General features: G+C 47.3%; 1 protein-coding gene across 1 annotated transcript in view; it reads left to right on the forward strand.

The window, feature by feature from the left end:
- The first annotated feature begins 1,045 nt into the window (after nucleotides 1-1,045).
- The window catches only part of Nos1 (nitric oxide synthase 1), a 129,728-nt gene continuing 104,593 nt past the window's right edge, over nucleotides 1,046-26,180 (forward strand). Inside the window, exon 1 of the mRNA XM_008847449.1 lies at nucleotides 1,046-1,193. The gene's annotated coding sequence lies outside the window, so the exon portion shown is untranslated. The remainder of the gene's footprint in view (nucleotides 1,194-26,180) is intronic.

Here is a 26,180-nt window from a genome sequence, read left to right on the forward strand (position 1 = left end):
TCAAAGTCACACCCCCCCTTCCCCTAGGCTTGACATGCAAGGCATCTGAGGAGCATTTATTGGTGACAAAGTGGGGTGGTTTGGTGCTTTGCTTCTTTGTATATCATAGTCTGAGTGTGCCTGTGCCTTTGGTAAGACTGAGGAGAGATCAAGCCACTAGCCAGGTGTCTGAGTGTGTGTTTGAGTCTATGTGTTTGGGTCTGAATCGTCTTCTTTTTCCTTGAGTTCGCCCCCAACACCACACACACACACACACACACACACACACACGCACTCACGCACACATGCACGCACACACTGCTTTTCCAAGAGTATGTGAGCAACAGTGACAGTTAAATGCAAAACGCCTGTGCAATCTGCCTGGGAAGAGACAGCTTTGGAGACTGGTTTATATGGTTACCCATATGTTAGAGCCCCTAAGAAAGGAAGGAAGCACATTCTCCATGTCTGCCCCTCCCCCAACCCAGCTCTTGGCCTCTCCTGGCATTGAGGTCTCCCAGCCATAGGGAAATATGACCCCATCTGTCACCGCTCCCCACCACCACCATAGATGCCTCTGTTGCAGAATGCACCAGAACCAGGCAACCTTTCCAAAACTAGATGACTCCTTCTGCCTGTCCACCTAAGAACCAGGGCCAGAACTCAGCATTGACTCTCCTGCTAGCTACCCAGGGGGCTTTGGGTGCTGTCCAGCAAGAGGGACTGTACCTTCCACTGTCCCATTAAGGAATGCTTTCCCAAGGCCACATAGACAGAAATAACCATTCTGCCTCCCTGGGGCTCTCTCGGGGGGGCCCCAAACAAGCCTCCCACCCCCACCCCCACCCCCGTGGCTACTACAACTAGTCCCCTCCAGGCGCCCCAAAATTGTCATTGTGTGTGTGTTTTCCTCATAGAAAAAAATGGAAATTAGGTTATATAAAAGATGTATGATTCCGAGCCCAGAGCGGCTCTTTTAATGAGGGTTGCGACGTCTCCCTCCCCACGCCCATAAACCAGCCGGTTGGACGTCACCGCTAATTCGGTTCAGCGATGATAGGATAAAGCAGGGACATTAAGAAATAAATTCCCCCTCACGACCCTCGCTGAGCTCGCAGCTCGGTCCCTGCATATTGATGTTGCTTTCACAGCACCGGGCGGCCGAGCAGTTACTTGGCGCTGAGGGGCGGCAGCGGCCACCACCGGCAGCCCGGGTGAGCTGGAGCGCGCGCGTGGGGACGCCCGCAGCCGTAGGTCCTGAACTTGGCCGGGCTGAGGCGGACCGAGGTGGGAGCCTGGGGCTGGGGAGGGGCGGGGAGCTATCCGGGAGGTGAGAGACGCACAGTTCTGAGCTGAGTGGCTGCGCCGGGCTCTCTGGAGCATCCCACCGAGCTAGGCTCGGGATCAGCGGCCGCGGGCAGCGCAAGGAGGCGCGGGAGAGCGAGTGGCGGGCGATCTGCGCGATCAGCAGCCCCGGAGTCTCGCGGTTTGGTGGCAGGTGAGTTCCGGTGCCCTGGACTCTAGTGTCCCGAGTCCCTTCGCCTGTCCCTGGCGCTGTCCGCTCCCGCCGTGCGTGCGCTAGGTGCGGGCTTTGCGCGCGTTCCAACTTGGCTCGAGCGGCCTGGGTCTCCACACAGCTCTGGGCTTGGGCTCCGATCCCCCAGGAGGTGGATGCCGCCATCCTGCTCCAACTTTGCAGGGGACCCTCCCTCTCCTTCCCTCTGTGTCCCCAACCCTGTTGCCATGGTCACAGTAGACAGTCAGCAGTGGTAGTCGTGACCCCGGGCGGGCAGCCCAAGGCTGGGGACACATGACCCTGGAGACCTCGACACATGCCTGACCTCAACTTTGAGCCTCCTGCTACTGACCAGTCTTTCCTCCTCTCTCCTGCCACTCTCGGGGACCACGATGGCGACTCTAGCATCCGGACTGACTAGACCTCGGCTCTGGCTGCCTCCAACTTTGGATCCGCCTTGCGCTCCCGCTCCCGCGGGCCTGGCAGGATCAGGTGAAGCAGCGCCAGCTCACCCAACCTGGGAAGTTACATCCCTCTTTCCTTCAGCTGAGGAGGCTCTTGAGAGCTCCTGGTAGGTCCCCAGCGCCCCTGATGGGTCCCCAGAGCCTGTGGCTAGGGGCACGCTCCTGAATGTTCAGAGACCCCGCCATGCACAGCTGGCAATGCCTTTACTTCCAAGTGGCCCAGGATTAAGGCAGGGTCTCTAAGAGATCCAGTCTCCCTCCCCACCTGTGGGGATTTAGGTCCTGGAGTCTGCACAGGGCTCTCGAACTGCGCCTTAGGGGACAAGATGTGAGGTGCCTGCCTCCACCCCTAGGGCAAGGTGGCCCCAATGCCCGCTGCTCCGCATACCCAGCACGGCGCTGTCCGAGCAGGTGCTGGAGAGGAGGGATACACACAGATGGTGTATAGCCAGGGCAGGGGACTTTTGAGGGATGCCCCTGGGATTATAACCCTAGAGCTACTCCTTCATGGTAAGTCTCTTCCCTCTGTAAGCCTCCGTGTAAGATAGAGAAGCAACTGTTTTCCTGGTGCTGTTTGGAGACCTTTAAAACATGCTAAATGTAAATACAAAGCTGTGGACAGGTGCTCCATGCGCTGGTGAAATATTGCTGGTAGTTGGTTCTTATGAAACCCCAGGACAGATCCTGCAGTCTCCAGGGATTAGGATTTCCTGCAGACAGAAGTGGATGGAGGTGGGGGTTGGGGGGTAAGACCAGGGCCATCTCCATCTCCCCAATGGCCCAAGCAGCCCCTAGGGAAATGCGTCACATTTTGGGAGCAAATTCTTTGCCATCCTTGTCCAACTCTGCACCCTGGCAGCCCCTACACACACACACACACACACACACACACACACACACACACACGGCTACAAAGAGGGCACTAGATGACACCGTAAAGTGCCCAAAGGTGAGGTGACGGGTGAGGTACAGACAAATTTGTCTGCCCAGGACTGGGGAAGACAGGAGTGAGCTGACCCCACCAGCCACTACTCCAGAGGGTTGTGGAGGAAGTGTAACCACTTTTCCAGTGTCAGGTCTAACTGGGATCAGAGCAAACAGCAAATCTGAAGGAAGAAAATCAAACGAAAACATTAGCACAGCTCACAAGAGAATCAATTTCTTGGTTGGATTTTTGTTTTTGCTTTGGTGGGTGTTGTTTGGGTTGGATTTTTTTAATCTTGGGTGTTCGCCAGAATGGAGTATGGGTCAGGCTCACTCTTGGCCCTCCAGAGTCTCGGCAGCCTGGTTTGAGAGTCTTGGCATGTCCCCAAAGGGAAGCACTTTGTCCCCACTTTTGTATGCATGGCCTCAATCCTGGATGTGTCTGCCCAATCAGATACCTCAAGAAGACTCCAGAAATTCTGGTTCACCCTCCCCCAAGTCCCAGACCACACAGGAAAGAGAAAACAGTGCAATAGAAACCTGTTGGAGACTTTTGTCTGCGGCTAAGCTGAGTGTGCTTCTGGCTGTGTGACCCTCACTTGGTCACTTACAGTCTCTGAGCTTCAGTTTTATTATCTGTAAAGTGACACAAATAGTTCCCATGACACATTGTTTTGAATATTTTGTGATATCTGTAACAGGGGCTCTGGAGACAAGTGGTATGTCACAGTTGTTAATTTTAAGAAAGTAAAGGAAACCTAGGTTGGGGGAAGTCTATGAAGTAGACTTGATGTCTAGAGCAACATGCCCTTTGCTCTTCCTGCAAATTCTTTATTTTCTCTAAATGCCCAAAGCCAGGACTTAAAGGCTCTGTCTTCTATAGAGCGACCTCTGGGGAAAGCTGCGAGACTGGGAGTGGTGGTGTAAAATCTAGACAGTCCCCAGGTGTTCTCTGTAGAGAGCTACAGGAGCTGTCCAAGGTACTAAGAGACAGTAGTCCAAGTGCTCCCTGCCTGCAGTGTTGCTGGTTTTCCAGGACACAGGTGACTTGGGAGTCAGCTCACCTGGGTTTTGGAAGCATGAGAAAATGTGTTTGATTTCCCTTTCTTCTGTGTGTGTCTTGGGATGTCTTATGACAGCTCTCAGTGCGCCACCTGTCACTTGGGTTCGGTAGGTCTGGGCAGGGCTAGACAAGGCTGGTTGAGCTTTGGAGTGCTGTTACAGCCATAGTTAAGGAACATACTCACAGGAAAACCTGGCATACTTAGAAATTGAACTGTGCATTTCAGGACCAATTTTCACCCAGACTGTTTGCACAAGGGGGCATGCTTTCCCATCCCAGAGTGGCCCATGGGGCTGTGTGGTTCATAACATAATAGAGGCTACAGACAAGCCCGTTTCCCTTGTTCTGATATCTGATTGCCTTTAGGCATCATCTAATCTAGCGAGTATCAAATGCCAGCCCAGCAGACCGGCAATGTCACAGCCCACAGCCTGGAAGCAGAAATGTCAGACCCTTCTGTCTGCAGAGTCTGGATCCCCAGTTGGGGACATGGAGTGTCTGCACTTAAGCAAGATTCCTCCAGGAGATTCCAAGGTCCTTGGTTCCTGCCTATCACCCCCATTATACAAAGGGGGAACTGAGGCCCAGAGAAGGCATGAGACTGGTAAAAGTCACACTGTCCATCTCTGACAAAGCTGGGGTAGACCCTTATGTCCTCATGCTCTGTCTGAAACTTGATGCTGTCTCATGTGGACCACAGAATAGAGAAGGCCTAGAGAGTTGGAATTGAAAGAGAATTTAATTCTCTCTTCTGATTGTTGCTGTAAGTTAGTAAGTTGTTTGGGATTCCTCTGACCTTGGTCTTACTGGCATTAGTGTTGAATTCCCATCTAATGTTAAGCATCACTCCAGTGGCTAATCTTTTCAGAGAGAAAATTCCTTTTAAAAGTGACCCATCAGGAATAACTTCAGAATCAAGGAAATAACTGCATTTAATTCACCAAAGCACTGGCTTTCAGCTCAGCCTCTACCCTGCCTTGGCAGGTCTTGTTGTGTGTCTTCTGAGTTCGCACTTTTGATCCTAGGGAGGAGAGAGAGAGCAGTATCCTGCCATGCTGGGAAATTGAGCCCGCTTGGATCCGTTCAATGTAGATAATGGTTCAACAGAAAATGCCACTAAGCCCCCAATGTGAGCATCATTAGTAGGCTCTCCAGCATGCATCTTATCATAATCGTATTTAGTGACGATAAGCTGAGAATTAGGGAAGTTACCATGGGTGGTTCCACAGAACACATTAGCTTGTGTCTGACGGGATGTGGTTAGCATTATGTGGCATATCCAGGGCTGAACCCCAAAGACAGGCACTTGATGAAATAGGGAATGCTGAGGAAGGCTGAAGTCTACCATGCAGGGGGCATCAAGCAAGCCTTGTGCCAGGTGTGGCATTTCTATAGGAGAGGTGTGAGACAGCGCATCAGAGGAGACTTCTCAGAGACAGGGGCATGAGAGATGGCACTCCAGTTTACATAGCCCTCTTAGTGATGGACATCCTATGCCACTCTGAGTCAACCAAAGTCAGATCTCAAAGCAGAGCACAGGATAGAATTCAAAAGGACATTATCCCCTGGGATGCATCAATGCCAGGTTTGGGCCCCTGAGGAGTTTGTGACTCAGGTGAGTGAACTGAGCTCCCAAACACTCCACATATCATCCATGTGATCATAACTGCTGTGTATGCTATCAGGGGGACTCGGTGGAAGAATGTATGTGAGGCTCTAGAAAAGATAGTGCTGGATGCATTTCAGTGGTCACACAGCAAAAAAGAAACCTGAAAGGGAGGAGCCCCTTCATTTGGTCACTTGTTCTGGGCTGAGCCCCTTCCTCCCTGTCAGCCTCAGTTTCCAATCTGTGAAATGGAAGAGTTGAAACCTAACAGTGTGTCCATCTGGATGCTTAGACATCCCAATAGGCTGTCACACCGTTGGTTTGGATTGGGGTATTCATCTTATTGCAGGTTTTTGTTTCATTTTGCTTTGGTTTGTTTATCTGAATCAACTCATAAACATCAGGTACCTTCACACAGCTTGTCTGGCCTCAGAGACATTTCCGTTATATTCCTGGACTCAGGACCCTCGGAACCTCTTTGGCTTCAACTCTCTTCCTTACCTGGGGTGTAAGTTCCTCAGTCATGATCCCATAAGTCGTGTTCAAAGGAAAATTCCCTGTTCGGGTAGGAGACAGAGCTCTTTGCAAAGGATGTGATCTCATTTGTATCCTGGGGTTACACCTCTGATTTTTGTGTTCAGAGCCTTACTACAATAACACCACTTGTCTCAATCAGGATTTTCCAGGAAGAATGGTCCTGAGTTTGGGTCACTGCATGAAGCTTCAAGAATTTGGGACTAAAAGCCCCTGAAATAAATTCTACAGGCTTTCAGGGATGCCCCAGAGTGCTCAGCTTCTGCCAGAAACATTGGCCCAACATCTCCCGGTATTAAATGACACTCAGAAATCATTTCTTCTTTATTAAAACCTCACAGCTAAATTGGAAAGGTGGGCCTTTCTAGAACCAGTTTTCAGTTAGACATGAAGAAAGGACCTTGGGGATTCAAAAGCTTGCTCAACTTCAGAGAGTGTCAGAAAGCATCCATCATTTCTCAGCTAAAAGAGTTTGACTTCTTGTTATGAACAAGAGTCAGGTCAACCTCTTGAACTCCAAACTCCAGCCTGACCCAGAGAAATGGTGGCATCAAGAAGGGGTAAGGCCTGGTTCCATCCTTTAAGTAGCTCATGGTGCCTAAGAGGTTTTTGTTTGCCAGATTGGGGAAGTAAGGCAGAGGGCATATGTAGTCAATTCTGTTCAGCCATTAAAACAACAGGTGGGTCTTGTGGGGCTGTGTTTGATTCCAGGAATTTTAAATACAAAAAAGTAGCCTGTGGGGATTCATTGGAACAGCTTTTAACAACAACTGATATGTTCTGGGCTCATTTGTGTCTCTGAGGTGTGAGGCACAAGCCTAGCTCTGAAATATTCACTAAGGAAAATGGAAGCCAATTGTGTTCAGGCAATGGCATTCTGGAGGCAGACAGTCCAGAGCACATGCTTGCTTATGAAGCTGTTTTCACTTTCATGTCCTCACCTCCTACAGCACAGACACTGAAATGAAACACCCTTGTTTCTTTTCACGGCCCAACAGAAGTTCAGCAGACCCAATGGGTCTCTTGGCTAGGTTATTTTATTATTTTTGAAGATCTTTCAACCAAACATCCAGAACTCCACTTTGAGAATGAATGCCTATCTTAGTAGTAATGTCCCACTGCTTGAGAGAAAAACAGACACCAGGACCAGCAAGATGGTTCAGTGGGCAAAGGCGCTTGGCACCAAGTCTGATGACCTGAGTTCTATCCCCAGAACCCACCTGTCTCAGGTGGGTCTCCCCTAAGACTCACCTGCAGGAAGTGTTATGTTTCTTTTCTGAATCTCCCATGCAGTTAGTACCTTGTCTTGGAGTCTAGAAATTGCGCTCTGTCACCGGGGAGCAAGAGTTCAGGGAAAGTGGGCATTAACATTGGGTGGACACAGAAGTTTTGTTTCAGAGAATAAAGGGGCATAGGCTAGATTTCTGGGCTAAATTGAAGCCAGAATCTAAATTAAGTTCTCTTGCTTGGTCTTATGGCCCAGGAATATTTGTAATGCGTGTAATTACACATTTCTATTGTTGTTGTTGCTGTTATTTAGGGATGAAGTATCATGTTTCCACCTTAGTTTAAAATGATTGTTGTAAGGACTGGTGTGGCTCAGTGGCAGAGTACTCACCTGGCATGTGCCAGGCCCTGAGTTCCATCCTCAGCATAGCAAAAGAGAATTAAAGTGGTTCGTTTTAAAGGCAGACAAGTAGCGAAACAGACAGATGGACAGGCGGATAGATGGCAGATGAATAAATACATAGAGAAATGATTCTTTGATGGGGAGAGATGAGCTAGCATGTAGATGTTAATAGTTACTGAATCTAATAGAAAGGTTAAGGGTATTATACCACTCCTCTCAGCTTTCTGTGTGTAAATATTTCCTAACAAAGCAGTGGCGGATGCCTGTAGTCCCAGAACTCAGGAGGCTGAGGCAGGATGAGCAGGAGTTTAAGGCCAGCCTGGGCTACATACAACAAGACCTTGTCTCAACAAACAAACGTGTGTGTGTGTGCGTGTGTGTGTGTGTGTGTGTGTGTGTATGTGTTGTGTATATGTAATTTTGTAATAAAATGTTGGGAGGCAGGGACAGTTTTAGTTAGACTTTTCTCTGGGCTCAATTTTTCCAAAGAATACATAGCCTGAGCTACGTGAGACCCTGTCTCAAAAGAAATTTCACCTTCCCATCTCCCACCATCACCACATACACATACACACATACGTTCCTGAGCACACTCCTCCCTCTTTCTTTTCCTTTCTCCCTCCCTCTCCCGCCCCCTTTTCCTGGAAGAAGGATCCCTGAAGCCCAGCTGGGGGTCACTGGTTTTCCATGGCCGCCTTTCTTTACATTTTTCCCTGGGTATTTTAAATTGTGCTGTGAGCATGCTTTCTGAAGGCTGGTGACAACTCCATTTGCAGCTCTGTAGTGTCCTGGTCTAGCCCTCTTTTCCACGGCGTTCTTCACATCAGGGGCACTGAGCATCCAACAGGTGACAGTTCCCTCTGCCAGCAGTAAGACGGGCCCTGGACCTCTTGAGGTTCATTCCTGGAGTCCCTTCCAAAGTTGCCTTCTCTGGGACTGGCATTTCATCCTGGCCGTGCCCTGTGCTTCGAGCTCTGTGAATGCTTTGAGCTCTGCGGGCTTGTTCAGCCAGCAGCTCTGACCTCCTTGGCAATAGTGAGCTTTCCCCTTGGGTTCAGTGCTGTCCCTTCTAGAGCAGGCACCCCTGCAATATGGACTCCAGCACCCTAGTCACCTCTGAATGTGCAGCGGTGGAGGCAAGGACTCAGGAGCCTGCCCAAACCAGGTTCAAGTCCAGCAACTGCAGTTTACTCACTGTGTCACCTTGGGCAAGTGGCTCAGCCTCTCTCTAAGTCGTCCTCATCTCTTCTGGAAACACAGCTAATCCACTTCACTGGGTGACAGGATCACTAAATGCTTGAAGCACTCCCGAGATCTGGAAGCTGATGGTGAAGAGGAGGTTGGGACTGGGATGAGGATAACTTGTCTCAGAAAGACTGTGGTTATAACCTTAACCATCAGAATTGCTTCTGGTTTCCCTTATCGTGACACCCACAGGCAATGCGGTGAGGATTTACCAGCTGGTATCCAAGCAGGACATGCAAGGCAGCTGCAGCCAAAGTGTTCAAGATTATGATGAAGCAATTCTTTATGGGAAGTTTAAGGCACTAACAAGCAGAGTGATGCAGCCAGGGACTTGGGACAAAGGACTAAGTCCCACCCATTCAGAAGGGGCAGGGAGAAGTGGTGAACCATGGAGTGGAATTGGGATAGGTTGGGGGGCAACCCTCCCTCCACAGCTGTGTACTTTGAAAAGAATGTGCACCCAGCCAGATATAGCACTAACAGGGAGGGAGCAGAGGAAGGAGAACCCAGCCTCTCCTCCCCCTCTCCTCTCCTCTTGCCTGCAACCAGTACCTCCTACCGGGTACACCCAGTCAGAAGTCACAGGGCCAGAGAGCTGTGAGTGCCCATAGAAGTCAGCCTCCTCCAGGAGACTGAGGGAGATTGGAGAAGGGGGGGGGGGAGTCTGAGGGTGGAAGACCAAGAACGACCAGCATCATATATGGAGAAAGGAGAGGTTACTGGACGATAGTCACTGACAAGTTCAACTGCCTGAAGCCAAAAGATGCTCTCCATACGGAGATGTGCTGAAGTAGCTCCAGCTCTCTCAGGGTCTTCAGAACACAGCCTTAAAACACATCGGGCACTGTCTTTCATTTCAAACAATGAGATCCATCCCAAGGGACCTGGAGAAGTGGAGCTGAGCCTTGTGAAAGCAAAAGGACTTGTCTGGGCTTTGCCTCACAGCCAACAAAGCCGGGGTTGGGGCCCTGGGGAAATGAAGGCCCAGTTGATTGAGGAGGTGAAGCTGGTTGAATGAACTGCTGACGTAGCTTTGCTGTGTTGAGGAGAGGTGTAGCATGTTCCCTCCCCACATTGCAGAGCATAGCTAGTTGCACCATCCATACGAGGAGGTCCACAAGTCTCACCAATACAGGCTGAGTTCTTGGAGTTCAAAGCAAGGCATTTTTGTTGTGGCTCAGAACCTGGGCAGCTTATTGCTGGCCTTCATGGAGAGTTGTAGGTTGAACTTGAAGAAGTTTTCCTGGGAAAGTGGCACAATGCTGTGGAAAACACTCTGGAGTGGAAGCCAGAGGGTCTGGGGGTCTCTGGCAATAACCATGATGTCAACCAACATTCTTGTTGTTCCTTAGTTTGCTTTCTGTTTATGAGGCAGTGTCTCATTGGATAGCCCAAGATGGCATGGAACTCATGATTTTCCTGCCTCAGCTTCCTGAGTACTGAGGTTAGAGGTATGTGCCATCATACCTGGCATCAGCTTCCTGAGCACTGAGGTTATGATGTGTGCCACCATGCCTGTCTCCAGCTAGCAAGCTTCACTAATCCTACAGAATCAGAGTTCCAAATTAGTCAGTACTGTACTCACGGTATGTATTTTTTCTATCTTATTAAGATAAAATCCTCATAATATAAAATCAGCCATTTTAAAGTGATGTATGTCTGCTGTGCTGTGCAACTATTGCATGTATCTGGTTCTCAAATGCTTTTACCTCCCCAAAAGGAAATTGGGAACTCGTTAAGAATGGCAAACCAGCATTCAAACAAAGACTTGTACGTGAATGTTCACGGCAGTGCTGTCTACAAGAGGGAAAGAGAGGTAGAAACAACCAAAAATGTCCTTCAGCAGATAAACAGATGACTCAGCCATGTTTATATATATATATATATATATATTACACATATATATGCCACCACCCAGCTGAACCTCAAAGCTAGCTGGGGGGTGGGGGGGGAGCACAGTGCAGTGAGGACCCAGGCAGAGGAATATTCAGAATAGGTGAATCCAAAGAGAGTGAGCAGCTAGCAGGCACAGGATCTAGAGGAGGGGAAGGAGAAAGGCTGGCCCTGATACCTATTTTTAATTTTTTTAATGTATTTTGCTTGCATGTGTATATGCGCCCACATGCATGCAGTACCCATAGAGGCCAGAAGAGGGCAGAAGATCTCCTGGAACTGGAGTTATGGATGGTTGTTAGCTGCCATGTGGGTGCCAGGACTCAAACCTTAATCCTCTGCAAGAGCAGCCAGTGCTCTTAAACATTGAACGTCTCCAGCCCTCACCCTTACCTTACCTTACTTTACCTTACCTTACCTTAAACATATTTTTTTATAAACAAAAACAAAAACAAAACAATAAAATACCTTTAATTGGACTGGGTGTTGTGGCACACACCTATAATCCCAGCAACTCAGGAGGCTGAAGCAGAAGGATGGAGATTTTGAGACCAGTCTGGGCCACTTAGCAAGACCCTGTCTCATAGAAAAGTACATAAATTCTTTTTATTTACAATTTACAGTTTTTTATTTATTATTTTCTAATTTTTTAGAAAAGTTGTGGAATACAATATGGAGTTTCTTTGTATCCTGACCTAGCTTTCCCTAATGCTAACATGAGCACCCTATCACAGTGACTCGAATGAACTGAATTCAACTTAATGTATGCCACCCCTCCTTTAATGCTCCTTTTTGGCCACAGGATCCCATCCAGGTCCCTGTTCTTCCTGTTTCTTCCTCCTTTGTCCCCACCCATCTGTGACAGTTCGTCCAACTTCTCTTGTCCTGTCCATACTTGGAACTTCTAGGATTCCTAGCCAGTTCTACACACTTTCACCCTGTCTGCCTTTGCTCTCTGTCTTCTCATAGGGACAGCACTGTGGCACTCATTTTTAAAACTTACTGGTGCACTATTTGTTTTGGTAGATGGCAGACAAAAGCAGCTGAGCCATCAGCATGACTCCTTGTGGGTTTACTCCAGAAAGAGACTATACTGAGCACTTAAGGGGAAGACAAGTCAGTCTGGGGCTGGAGAGGTAGATCAAGCATGAGGACCTGTGTTCAACCCCTCAGAGCCTACATTAAAGAGGAAAACTACAACACAGAATCACAGTCGGACACACCCGTTACTCTAGTACTTGGGAGGCAGAGACAGGAGGTTCTCTGGGGCTCTCTAGTCAGACAGCCTAGCTGAATTGGTGAGCTCTAGGTTCAGGGAGAGACCTTATCTCAAAAAATATGATGAAGAGCAATTGAGGAAAGCACTCAACATCACCCTCTGACTTCCACATGCATATGCACATATGTGCACTCACACACACACATGCACATGTACACACACACACACACACACACACACACACACAAGCAGATCAATGTTAAGGAAAAGTATTAACTGAGTAATCGCATATTGAGTCAAGCGTACAGTGCCAAGGAGTTGGACAGATGGCTCAATGATTAAGAGCACTGACTGATCCTGCAGAGGACCTGAGTTCAGTTCCCAGCACCCATATGGTGGCTCACAACTATGCATAACTCTAGTTCCGGAGGAATCCAAAACCCTCTTCTGACCTCTGAGGGCATGTCACAACACAGATGCACTTATACACATGCCAGCAATATACTCATACATGTAAAATAGAAATAATAGATAAAACTTTTTTTAAAAAAAATAAGAGTATGGTGCCAAAATAGACAGTGTAAGGCCCACTTGGGACACGTGGCATCAGGTCAGGTCATCCCAAGCCGACATTGTTAGAGATTCATACCTGATGGTAGGAGACATTGTTACTGTTCAATTGAAAGGTGGGGTCACAGGGGCTGGAGAGATGGCTCAGCACTTAAGAGCACTGGCTGCTCTTGCAAAGGACCTGAGTTCAATTCCCAGCACCCACATGGCAGCTAACAACCATCTGTCACTCCAGTTCCAAGGGATCCAGTGCCCTCTTCTGACTGCCACAGGCCTTGCATGACACTGGCACAACTACCTAAATGCATTATATTCATAAAATAAAAATAATAAAATCTTTTTAAAGGCGGGGTAACAGAGGCACAGGGGTGCTCAAGGCCTGTCCAGGGCCACATGGCCAGTCAGTGGCAAAGTCATAGAAGAACTTGGTACTGGGAAAGTATCTGTGGCCTCCCCTTGAGACTCCCCATAAACCCTCCGTCCCACCCCTGTGAGTCAGTTTAGAGACTGTTTAGTGGCTTGTAGCTCTCTTTGTTCTGTGATGTTTAGTTTGCAGGAGACTTCCAGAGCTCTACTAAGTGCAGCTAAAAGAGGCAGAAGTCTGTCCCTCAGGGCTGGGGTGGGTAGGGTGTCTTCTAAGGAGGAAATGAATACTGCACCCTGTCAGGACACTGTAAGGTGAAGTCATTAAGAAAAATATATGGAAGCTGGTACTCTGTTGTCCCCCTGCATAGATGACGGAGACTGAATTCTTTTCTTCTCTGAAGCAGGCCAGGATGGGGGTGACATAAAAAGAAAAAGCTTCGTTGAAAGAAAGATGTCACTGCAGGAAGGGCTTGGTACCCACCACACAGCAAGAGAAGCAGTGGGTGGGAATTAAGCAGGAGTCCTGGGCTGGGGGTATAGCTGGGTGATAGGGTGTGGGCCTGTAAGATGCCAGTGTGGGACACTGTACACAGTGGTAGATTTCCACCAGGGAGTAGGAAGTCGAGATGGAGCCTCAGCCACTGGTCACCAGCTAGACAGATGCTAAGCCCTCTCAGAAGACCCCATGAGACTCCATGGTGTTCCAGGGAACCCCAAGACAGGGCCATGAGCACCAAGCACTTTTTGTCCCTTCACTGAGCAGCTCTACAAGGTGACCTTTGCTTCTTCCCTCCAGAATCCCAGTAAAAAGCAAAGACATGACACAAGGGAGCTGTTTGGTGGCCAAGGGTAGACAAGAACTCAGAGCAGTCTAACCTGGAACCACCACCTACACTCCAGCTGTTGGCTGATGCTTATGAACCTAAGCTTTGTATTAATACACTGTCCACTCTGCTAAGAAAGCCAGATATTTCTATCATATGTGAAACCTTCATTTTTTTAAAATGGTGTGGGGGGGATTCATTTTGTGAACCAAACATAGCTCACCTGCATACCTGTGGGCTATTTATAGAGTCTAGCCAGAGCCTTTTTTAAAAAATGTCATATCTTAGATCAGAAACCCTCTTGTGCAGAACAAGGTATAGATTGAGCTGGAATTGGAGTTTCATTTGAAATTGCCATCTTTGTAGGTCACAAAATCATTGGACGGTGGCAATTTGGTACAGTTCAACCTAATATTGTCACACTCGCTAGCTGGAAGTCTGCTGTTTGAAGCTTTGAGGGACTGACTGCAGGAAGGTGTGACAGGCATTCGGACCCGAGTTTCTCAAATGATCATGTGCACAAGAAGCTGAGTCTCCTGTGGAGAGAAGGCTGGGTAGGGCTTGAGACTCTGCAGCTGTGACATGCTGCCAGGTCATGCTGGTGAGGCTGGCCCATGGAGCAGACTTTGGGGATGGAGCACCAGACCTCATCCATTGCTGGTGGTTTCACAGACTCCTCATCTTCAACTCTCCTTTTCCTGAATCTGTGATTTGTTACTCAAGCCTGTGAGGTCCAGTTTGTTCCCTCCTTCCTCTGTGTTGGGCTGCGTCATCCTCTCCCTGCAGCTGTTGGTAGGAAGTGAAGGGAGTTTAGCCTCACCTTCCTGCATGGAACTCCAGCTCCCTGCTGGAACTGTCTTGTACCAGACAGCCTGGACTCTCTAGTCTTTCATGGTGGTCACTGGGCTGATCCGTGCAATGACTGCACACTTCGAGCTTCAGTTCCTGGTTCATGAAGCCCCTCAGATATGCTGAGCTCCACAAAGGATGCTGGGACTACAACAGTAAACTCTAGAAACATGATCTCTGTCTCTGAAGAGCATCTGATTTGACAACTAGTTTGGATGATCAGGGTCTTTTTTGGACAAAGTAGTTGCTCAATAAAAGCAACCAATGAAGGGCTTTCTGGGTTTTGAACTTGGGCCCTCATGCACGGGAGGCAAGCGCTTTACTGACTGAGTCATCTTCCCAGTCCTATGAAGGGCTTTCTGATATCATGATCCATAGTTTAATTTTATCCTTTTAGTTTAAAAATACTACATTATGCTCTACAGTTCCTTACAACACAAAAATATGTTATGATCAGCCTTTTGTCTTCATTGTGAAACTGATCTTTTAAACATTTACTTTGTGAAGTGACTGCAATCCATTAGCTATGCGCCTACCCAGCACCTGTGATTTCTTCAGATGCCCCGTTTTCCATCCTAAGAGGCAAGCCATACTTGAGGGTAGTTCACCAGGAAAGTGGCTTCATAACCATTTGGGCTTGTTTAAAATACTCAAGAAACAATGCTCCTAGGTAGAAAGTCTGTCTCATATCTCACATTCTGAGACTAGAAATAGCATCAAATATAGAATCTTCACAAGTGTCCTAACTGCACAGGACTAAGAAAGTGAGTGAGGGACCTGAGGGAGTTTGAGGGCCCTCAGTTTGATCCTATCTCTGTTTTAGAGAACTCAAGACAAAGTATAACCCCAATCATGAGCTCAAACGCCTCACTAGCCAGCTGCTGGGTTGACCCAACTGCATCCACTTTATTCCGTATTGCAGCATAGAGTGACTGGAAATCCATGATACTAATGACTCTGTCCTCAGGTGAACACCAGGACTCCAGGACTCTGACTTCCCTGAGCCCTAAGGACACCCACAGGCCGCAGACCAGGACTGAAATGAAAAGCTAGAGTCCCTGTCACCTTCCAGTTACTCAATCACCCCCATAATCAGGCTGATTGAATGACAAGCATGCAGCAGTACTTGGAGGGTGATAAAAGTAAAGACTTTGAGTTTGGAAAACTTGATCTGTGTCCCTGCAGACTGTTGCTTTGGCTGCCACAGCTACATTGACGTCTTTGAGACTTAATGTAATCTATAAATAATTTTATGTCCTTTGTGATTTTTGTAGCAATTAAATTAGCTCATTCAATAAAGAGCCTACAGGGACTGGAGAGGTAGCTTAGTTGGTAGAGTTCTTGCCTAATAACCATAAAGCCTTGGATTTGATCCCTAGCACCACATGAATCAGGTATGGAGGCACAGGCCTGTAATCCTAGCACTGGGGAGATAGGCAGGAGCTTCAGCAATGTAGTGAGTTCAAGGCCAGCCTGAGATACACAAGGACCTATCTAAATTAATTAATTAACGTAAAGAGTTCGTGTATTAAAATAATCAGAGTATTAAGTTGAGTCATTTGGAATTGGGAAAATTCATTTGTAAAGCTACTAATTTCATATATTTCAAACTAATATTCAGTAGAAAATATTTTGGGGAATTGAACATTGATTCAGAAATAGCTATGGTGTTCTTCCAAGGAGAGCAAATCATATTATTATTAAATTAATCAATTAAAAGCAGATCTATGCTGCTTAAGAGTCACATGGCCAGCAAGCATATACCAGACCCACACACCTGCCATTGGGAACTAATTTTCCCCTGTCCTTGATCCTTGTCCCCATATCCACAGTACTCCAGGGCAACTGTCAAAGAATTCTCTAGTTTGAGAGTCCTGATCTTTTACTCAAACTTGACCTGGTTACATTTATTGTTATCATGGACTGATGTGCCAGATGAGGAGTTATGTCCACCACTGTAGCTTGTGTTTTCTCTTTAACATATTCATCCTCTACTGAAATTCATTTGTAACTAATTCAGGCCTACATGGATACTGCGATATGTTCATAGGGGAATTTCAAGTTAAGGAGCTCAATCTTATCACTATTCCCTTAAAATACGCACTTTTCCTTCCATGAGCACCTTTTTCTACCCTCTGGGCCGAGCTTCCCTGCCCCAGGATGCATCCAAGGACCGCAATCAGGAGAGCAGAAAATTGACAGTCTCTAGGTAGCACTGAGCTGCAATTCAGAGCATGCTGCTCTCAAGATCTTCCTAAAAGCAAAGACCCCGCAGTGCCATTATGGCTGCCCTAACGCTTTACAAAGTGCTCTCCCTGGCACCCATCTTCTTGAATCTTCACAACGTCCTTAAGACCTACTGACTGCCTTTTCAATTTCATAAGAAAATTGAGAGTCAGATTGTTAAATGATTTGCCCAACATCAACCTGCCAGGCAGGGACAAAGCTGGAGAACGGACCAAATCAAGTATATTTTGTTTCATCCTCCTGAGTTCTCAGAATGATGGAAGTGGAGATATCAGGAAATGTTGACTCTTGCTATCCATCAGACCACAGTTAAATTATGCATTAAGATTCAGGAAGCAAAATCTCATAAATTACTCGTTGTTATGATTTTCTTGCCACCCAACAGCTTGTGTTCCTCTAAGAAAATGGTTTCCCATCCTACAGGGAATGAAAGCCAGGAAACCCCTGAGGACAGCTCCCTCTTCCTCAGTCCTCTGTCCAGTCAGTCCCACACTCAGGCACTCCAAATCTGACCACAGTCACAGTCAGTGTCTTCCAAGGCTCCGTGTCACTACAACAGTAAAGTCTAAAGTGTTTCTTCAATTTATTTTTTTACGTGTGCGTGTGTGTGCGTGTGTGTGTGTGTGTGTGTGCGTGTGTGTGTGTGTGTGTGTGTGTGTGTGTGTGTATGGTCAAAGGACAACTTGAGAGAGTCAGCTCTCTTCTACCATGTGGGTCCCAGGGATCAAACTTGGGTTTTCAGGCTTGGCAGCAAGTGCTTTTACCCACTGCAGAGAGTCAGCTCTCTTCTACCATGTGGGTCCTAGGGATCAAACTTGGGTTTTCAGGCTTGGCAGCAAGTGCTTTTACCCACTGCGCCATCTCACCAGATGAGATGTTTCATAATCAGCACACAAAACAATGGGTTCGCTGAAACATTTTCATACATGTACACAATATACTTTGTACATAGCCACCCCCATTACCCTTCCTTGTATCCCTCTGCCTTCTACAGACCACCTCCATGACTCCCTCTACTTCTGTGTCATAGATATTTTTTAAATTTTTTTATTATTTTTATTTTATGTGTATGAGTGTTATACATGCATGTAAGTGAGTGCACCCATGTGCCCACAGTGGACAGAAGAGGCTGTTGGATCCCCTGGAACTGGAGTTATGGACAGTTGTTAGCTGCCATGTGGGTGCTGGGATTCGAACCCGGGTCATAGTTTTTTTTGATCTAGAGTACATACACAGGAGGAAATATATAACACTTTGGTTTTTGTGCTTTGTTGTTGCTGTTGTGTTTTGTTTTGGCTTTTTGAGAGAGAGGCTCACTGGGTAGGCCAGGTTGGCCTGAACTCATGGCAGTCCTCAGCCTCAGCCTCTAATTTGTTTTTGAGTCTGGCTTATTTCATTTAACATGATGATTTCCAGTTCCATCCATTTCCCTGAAAATGACATAATTTCATTCTAGATAAACAAAACTCCATCAAATGTCCTCTCCTCTCTCTCTCTCTCTCTCTCTCTCTTTCTCTCTCTCTCTCTTTCACACATACACACACACTCTCTCATACACAGGCGCACATATTCACACATATACTCTCCCACACAAACACACACACACTCACATACACTCAAACACTTTCTCATACACAGAGACACACACACTAACATACACTCTCTCACACACTAAGGGAACAGTTGTGAGTGGAGTGCAGGGGACGTGAATGATGCCACAGAACACACAAGACCCACTAGTTGTCTTTGTAATTCCCTAAGGGAGACTGTCAACATTCCTACTTCACAGATGAGGAATCCGAGGCTAGCAGGATGTGCACTGGGTCCCAAGTCCTTGTCTTTCTGTCTCCAGAGTCATGGCTTTGACTTCCACCCAGTGATGGGGCCAGCACCAGGGTGGGAGATGAGCAAAAGGAAATTAAGAACCTCAGCTCTGAACTCTGGGATTGTCTGTCAGCATGATGGATGTGGTGGCATACCGGTGACTGACCTAGTGCAGGTAATTGAGTTTGGCCAAGCCAAGATGAAAGTTCCATGATTCCCCTCATCTTGTCCAAGGTGGGGACACAGCCCTGTAGCTCTCTCAGGATGATGGGTTAGTGACATCCCCACCACATTCTCACCACGTTCACCCACTGCCAAGTACTGGCACTTGAGCTTGTTTGCCTGTGTCTCTGTGTCCCAGCACTCTATAACTTACGTTCTAGGGGGGAGCTGGTGGTCTGGTGACAAGCACTCACCCCTGAGAAGCACTATCCTTCTGTATGTCCACAGCACAAAGTGCTTTCAGTCGCATATGTCTACTGGATACCAAAGATGCTCAGTAGAAAGATGACTGTTCACATAGCTGAAATCGACATTGGTGTAGGAAGGAGATCCTAGTCTTGGGTACTTCCCTCAGTCTATGGTGCATTGGAAAGTGATTAGAAGCTAATCACTTTATCTCACTCCATCCCCATAGCTACCCAGCCACTGTGGCTATCTCCATTTTACAGATGAAACTGGCCCAGAGAGGTTAAGTAACTTGGCCATTGTCACAAAGCCAAGCAGAGAAACAAAGACAGGCTGGCTTCAAAGATTTTTGTCCTCTTTTTAAAAAAAAGATACTAAAACATAATAATCAAACTAATAATCAAAAAATAATCAAAACAATCCATAATCAAGTATAAAAAAATATATTCAAAAGGTTAGCTTCCTTTACACCCAAATCCCAGCCTTGGAGTCTCTTTCTGAGAAGTTAACCACTGGTGCACTGATACCAGGGACCTGAGTACTTTTTTCCAGAGACATGTAGTACATGTCTGAGTTCACATGGAAACACAGACAAATAGGACATATACGTAAATCTAGTTCGATGTTAGTGTGATCCATGTTGCATTTTAAATGGCGTTGTGTACCCCAAAGGTCATTCCTCACTGATCCTTACCAGCCAGCTCTGCCCTCAGCTTAAAGCCCCAGGAATGATACCTTTGCAAAGGCGTCACACTTTGCTCTGTTGATTGATGATACTTGACTTTCTTAATCTGTTTAGCTGTTACTGTTTTGGTGATGGTGTTTGAGACAGGGTTTCCGTGGGTGACCTGGGCTGGCCCCAAACTCCTAAGCCATCTGCTTCAACCTCACAAGTGCTGGGAGTTCGTGTGTATGCCAGGTACAACACAACTTCTGTGTTTGTGCATAAATATGTGTAAATGTGTGTGCATGCACATACACATGTGTGCACACATGTACATGTGTGTTTCTGTGTATATTCTTATATGTATGTGTTTACAGATGAGGCTTGGTTTATCTGTAGGATAAAGTACAAATTTGCAATTGCCATTCCCAAGGCATGTATATTTTCAAGCTGATTATTATTATCAGCTGATATTTAAAAAGGCTGGACAGAGAAACAGTGTAAAAGAGAACCACTCCCCAGACCCCCTACCAGGCCTCCATTCTGCCATCATTACCCTTCTCCCTCCGGACTCTGAGCTGAGACTTCTCCTGCCCAACTTGTAGCATTCAGTCTGGGAAGGTCAAAATCACCCTCAGCTGCAGTCCTGATGTGGGGGATTTCACCGCTGATGATTCACTAGGATCCCAGAGACACATAGACTCACCTCTCTGGGATCCCCAAGGCTGATCATGTCAGCAAGCCCTGCTGATCTGCAGGGGAGTGGCCGCTCTGACTTGCTGGCGTGGGAGAGAACACTTCAACTTGAATCCTGGGTGGTGATCTGGAGAGAGGCTGCAAATTAGCAGCTCAGGAGACTAAGGAAGTTGGTTGGTTGGGGTATTGTTTAAAGAGGGAACAGTTGGATTCATTCTTTCAGTCTTTTGTTTGTGTGGGGGATAGAGGTATTTTGTTTTTTTTAAGACATGGAGAACTTGAAATCTGTTTTTAAATGAAATTGGAGACAGACCACAGGGCTGTAACTCCATGAGCAATCTGGTGGGCGTGCAAACTGTGAGCAGCCGTGAGTTCACAGTCTGGGGTTTGTTTTCTCTAATACTGTTCATTTAAAATACAATACACCATGATTAGAACCCAAGTGCTACGACAGTCAAACAGGACAAGGACGTTCAGTGTAGAGTATGCCCATAACTTCTGCCCCTTGTGTGCCTCAGAAGGTACAGTCCTGGATATCCATGCCTTCCACGTGATCACTGCATTTACACATACAGAACTGACCCATTCATGCTTTCTCCACCTAATGACAAACCTTGGAGCTTTTTCTTATCTGTGTATACTGCCTTGTTCTTTTCAATGACGCCTTCCTTGTACCAATGGATTAGGCCTGTACAGGTGCCAGGAATGCAGAGTCCTGGGTACCAGAGCACCGGTTCAGGTCACACCCTTCTCTGACCTGTGCTCCCAGGCAGGTTTCCTCTCCTCTGTCTTCCCCTCTCACATCTGTACCCAGTGGTCAGCCCTGAGATATTTGTAAACATACCTTCCTATTTTTCTGGTTTCATTAAAAGATACAACTTTAAGAAGTATCTTCTGACCAGCTAAGTCATCAGAAGAACCTTAGAGGAATGGGGAGAAAGCAGAATCCCAGGAGGCGTAATGGTCACGGGTTATTACATTTATTCGTTTGTGTGTGAGGGCATGTGGAGGTCAGAGGACAATTGCAGGAGTCAGTTCTTTCCTCATTATGTGGATCCTGGGGATTGAACCCAGGTCATCAGGTTTGGTGGCAAGTGCCTTTACCCATCGAGCCATCTTATTGGCCCAGTAGTCAGTTTAGACCCACACCACCTGACAACAACACAGGGAGAGCTGGGGTAAACTATTCGGCTTGTGGTAATCACACTGAAACTAGAAGAGGGTGAAGGCTGGGGTGCAGCTCAGTGGGACAGAGCTGGCCTGACATGCTTGTGGCCCTGGGTTCCAGCCTCAGGATCACAAAAAAATGTGTCTAAAAATTAAAAATAAAAGAGGTAAAAAGTAATAAGGGAAATAAATTTTCATCATAATTCTGTTTAGCTAAATATAACCATAATAGAATCATTTCTATATGGAAACAATATTTAAAATTCATAAATGTGGGGGCTGGAGAGATGGCTAAGTGGTTAAGAGCACTGGTTGTTCTTGCAGAAGATCCAGGTTTGATCTAGCACCCACATGGTGGCTAACAACCATCCATAACTCCAGTTGCAGGGGATCTAATGCCTTCTTCTGTCCTCTTCCATAGGCATTGCATGACATGGGTACACTTACATACATGCAGACAATATACTCATACAGATAAAATAAAAATAATAAATAAGGGGCTGGAGAGATGGTTCAGTAGTTAAGAGCACTGACTTCTGTTCTTGCAGAAGACGGGTATTCAATTCCTAGCACCCACATGGCAGCTAACAACCAACCATAACTCTAGTTCCAGGGGAACCTGATGCTTTCTTCTGACCTCCATAGGCACTGCATGACATGGGCATTTACACACATAAGACAATGCGCTCATACACACAAAATAAAATTTTAAAAAATAAATTTTTAAAAATAATAATAAATAAATAAATAAAATTCATTAATGTGAAAATCCCAGCTCTTAGGAAGCCATGAAGAAGGAGATCATTAATTCAAGGCCAGCCTGGACTACATAGTAAAATTCTAACTTGGGGGAAAAAAATCCACATCTCATATTCCTTTTAAAAAGGGTTTATTTTCATTTCATATGCATGTGTGAGTGCCTGCATGTATGTAAGTATACTACATGCATGTCCAGTGTCCCTGAAAATCAGAAGAGGGCAATGGATCCCCTGTAGCTGCAGTTACAGGCAGTTGTGAGCCACCTCCTGGGTGCTGTGAACCAAACTCAGGTCCTCTGTAAGAGCAGCCAGTGTGCTTAACTATTGAACCATTGCTCCAGCCCACTCTCATTCTTTTTCTCAAATAAGTTCTTGAAACCTAAAATGTACTTTGTTTTTCCAGCACCACTTAGCCACAGTGGAGGGAGCCCAGCCACAACTAAGGTGCTCCACAGCCACATGTGGCAAGTGGCTGCCATCTTGGACCACATGGCTCTCTACTGCCTGACTAACATGTGGCTGGTCCATACTGCCAGTGTAAAACCACAGTTCTCACCTTAAAGGAAACAAGAGATAGTTTATTCCGGAGCCAAATAAGGGTGACCACAAGCCAGGAACACAGATTCATCTTGCCCCAAATTCAGTGTTCTACTATGGGAGTGAGTACATGAGATTTTTATTAGTTAGAGAGCAAAGAAAATCATAAATCAAATTACTTACCAAATGAAGGAAGCCCCAGGTGGGTGGGTTACAGCAGAGCAGGGAAAACTGCTAGAACTGGAATGGGAAAAGTGCTAGAACTGGAAAGCCGAAACAAACCAGGACCAACAGATGTCCCAGAACAGCCTATTCGCCTCCTGTGGGACACAGGGAGCCCCCAAACAGGACCTCAAGCAGTATGAGGCTACAACGTGGGGCAGCAGGAGGGTGTGCTTCGTGGAGCAGGGATGCACCGGCAGGGAGACACCGTTGACTGTGGAATTGACTTTAGGAGTAGGCTAGCTTAAACTGTGACTATTGAAATTCCCTGGAGTTACTCTCCCTCTCATCCCCCTCAGAATCTACTGATGACTTAGCTGGGCAAATTTTACCTTCTAAAGGCACCAGGAAAATAGCAAGGCACTTCTGTGAACCTCGCCCATCTCAGGCAGGGATGGCAACGGCTCTTTCTTGCTACGGTAGCTGTATGGATCAAACCAGACCCCCACACACAGGGCCTGACACCCTTCCTGGATAGATCTGCCACTGTCCCTGTTCTTCCCGTTGTAGAAGTGAGGCCCAGGATGGAGCAGCCTGCCCAAGGTCACACAGCAAGGTGGCCATGGCATGTCTGTTCTGGCTGCCACCTTCTCCCTGGCAGCCATCTCTGAAAGGCAGACACACTCGTCCCCTCACAGCAAGGTAAATGAAGCACGCACACCCTGAAGTCCTCAAAAGAGGCACACGTCCAAGTGTGGTTTCCATGGTACATACCCAGTGCCTGTGTGTATGGAATTTGCTTAGAATCCCAGCTCTAGAGGGCGGAGGCAATGTGGCAGCCAGTTCTGCCCGCCTTCCATCTCCCTGTGGATGGTGCCCCTATGGTGACCAGGATGAGAGTCCTCCATGCTATTTGCAGGGAGGAGTTGCCTTGTAGATAATGCAAAAGGACTGTGATTGAGCAAAATAACACACTGATTAAAACCCAGGGAGCCCAAATCATTATGTTGTATAATAATAACCAGAAACCCATTTTCCTGAGCCATCTCTTTACGGCTTTGCTATCCTATGTTTGCTGTCTCCTTGAGTCCTCCAGGTTCACCAGAGGTGACTACTACTCACACCCGTTTTACTGATAAGGGAAGTGAGGCTCAGAGCAAGTGAGGAACTTGCCCAGAAGCACACAAGATAGAGCCAGGAAGAACCTTAACCAGCTGGTCACAGGAGATGGCAGGACAAGGCTCATGGAAGCTGGAGGCTGGAAGAGTTGGGATGAGGAGCTCTCCCTGGAGCTGTTTCTTTTGTCCACCAGGAAAGCTGGGACATTTGAAATTGACACTGATCAAGATGATGAAAAGACTCGATGACAAGATGAGGTGGCTGTTCTGTGAAGTAAAGACAGAGCATTGTGTGAGCTTAAATTTGGATTGATGCCAGGAGTGGAGGCTGTCATCCAGCTACAGGGTAGCAAGTTCAAGGCCTTGCCTGAACTACAGAGTGAGCTTAAGGTTAGCCTGGGCAACTGAATTAGACCCTGTCTCAAAATAAATTTAATAAGTCTGGGGATATAGCCTAGTATGCTTGAGGGCCTGGGTTCTATGCCCAGCACCACAAGAAGAAAGGAAAAGAGGGACGAAAGGAAGGAGGCAGAGAGGAAGGGAAGGGGGAGAGATGGAAGGAGGAGAGGAGGAATTCCAGTTCCTAAGCATGAGCCAAGAGCATGGCTCGGGATAGGGGCACTATGAAATGTTTTATTTCTATTTTCTTTTCTGTCTTTATTTCCTTCTTTCCTCCTTCCTTCCTTCCTTCCTTCCTTCCTTCCTTTTAAGCAAGGCATACTAAAGGCCAGGTTTAGATTCTGTCCTTTGCTAAGATCTGATCCCAGCCTATATCCAAGATAGATGAGCTTGGGTGCCTGCCTCCCCTTCCAGTCCCTTCTAATGAAGCCCAGATCCAAATATGGACCCCTAAGAAAGCTCTGAAGACCCCAGCTGTTGGTGACTAAGCATTAAGCATCCTCTGTCTGGTCCCCAGAAGGCCCAGAGCTTCGGGAGTCAAGGAAGTAAGAGGGTGAGGCGGTCTCCCTGGTAAGGAAGGGCTCCATGGTTCTGGAAGCTTTTCCCTACACACCAGAGCCCGGGCAGCAAGATGCTGAAAGACACTCAGGCTGCTGACACACGGGCCACACACAGCAGAGAAATGCCACAGCGTGAGGGCGATGCATGAATACACAGAGAGAAATACACAGAGCGGTGCCAGATGGAGAAGGCCGCCTGGGCTGGGCCGGGGATTCGTTACTCCCCAACCCACACAGAGCGGCTGGTGCAGTTACATAATGCAGGCAGCAAAAACACTAACCAGCTTCCCTTAAGGGCCCTGGGGAAGGGGAACCTCCTTTGAAGGGCAGGGTGGCCCCTGCACCCACCTCCTGTTCTCAGAGGCAGTGGGTGCTGTGTCAGCTGCCTTAACCCTGGGAAGTTGCTAAAAGGGAGCCAAAGAGTTTTGATGTGTTAGTCATGGCGGCAGATGGGGGTGGGGCTCCCTCCTGGAGCTAGGGCATGATGCAGATGCTAGTAGGATGGGTGCTGGGATGCAGGTGGAACTGGGAGCTCAAGGGGAGGAGAGAAGCAGATAAAGGGACTGATTCCCTCAGCCCCCCCACCCACCACCCACAGGTTGCCTGTCACAGTCCATGTATATCAGACCTATAGCTACACACACACACACACACACACACACACACACACACACACACACACACAGCCCCCTATGCCTGCCTGATCTGAGCCACACCTCTCCATCTTGCTCTCTGTTGGCCTTTGACACCTCAATCACACCCCAGACCCCTGCCCTGAGATAATTGATAGTCTGAAAATTGACAGCATTTCTGGGAGCAGAGTTGGAAGTTGAGAAGAAAACCAAACTAGACATTGAAAATAACTCAAAAGTTACAAAACTCGGGCCTGAAAGAGGCTCTGACCTGTTCCCCAGCATTTTGCCCTGTGTTCCTTTAAGCAAGGGACTGAATCTTCTTC

This window comes from Nannospalax galili, unplaced genomic scaffold (assembly GCF_000622305.1).
Source record: "Nannospalax galili isolate Female #2095 unplaced genomic scaffold, S.galili_v1.0 scaffold120, whole genome shotgun sequence".
Taxonomy (NCBI): Eukaryota; Metazoa; Chordata; class Mammalia; order Rodentia; family Spalacidae; genus Nannospalax; species Nannospalax galili.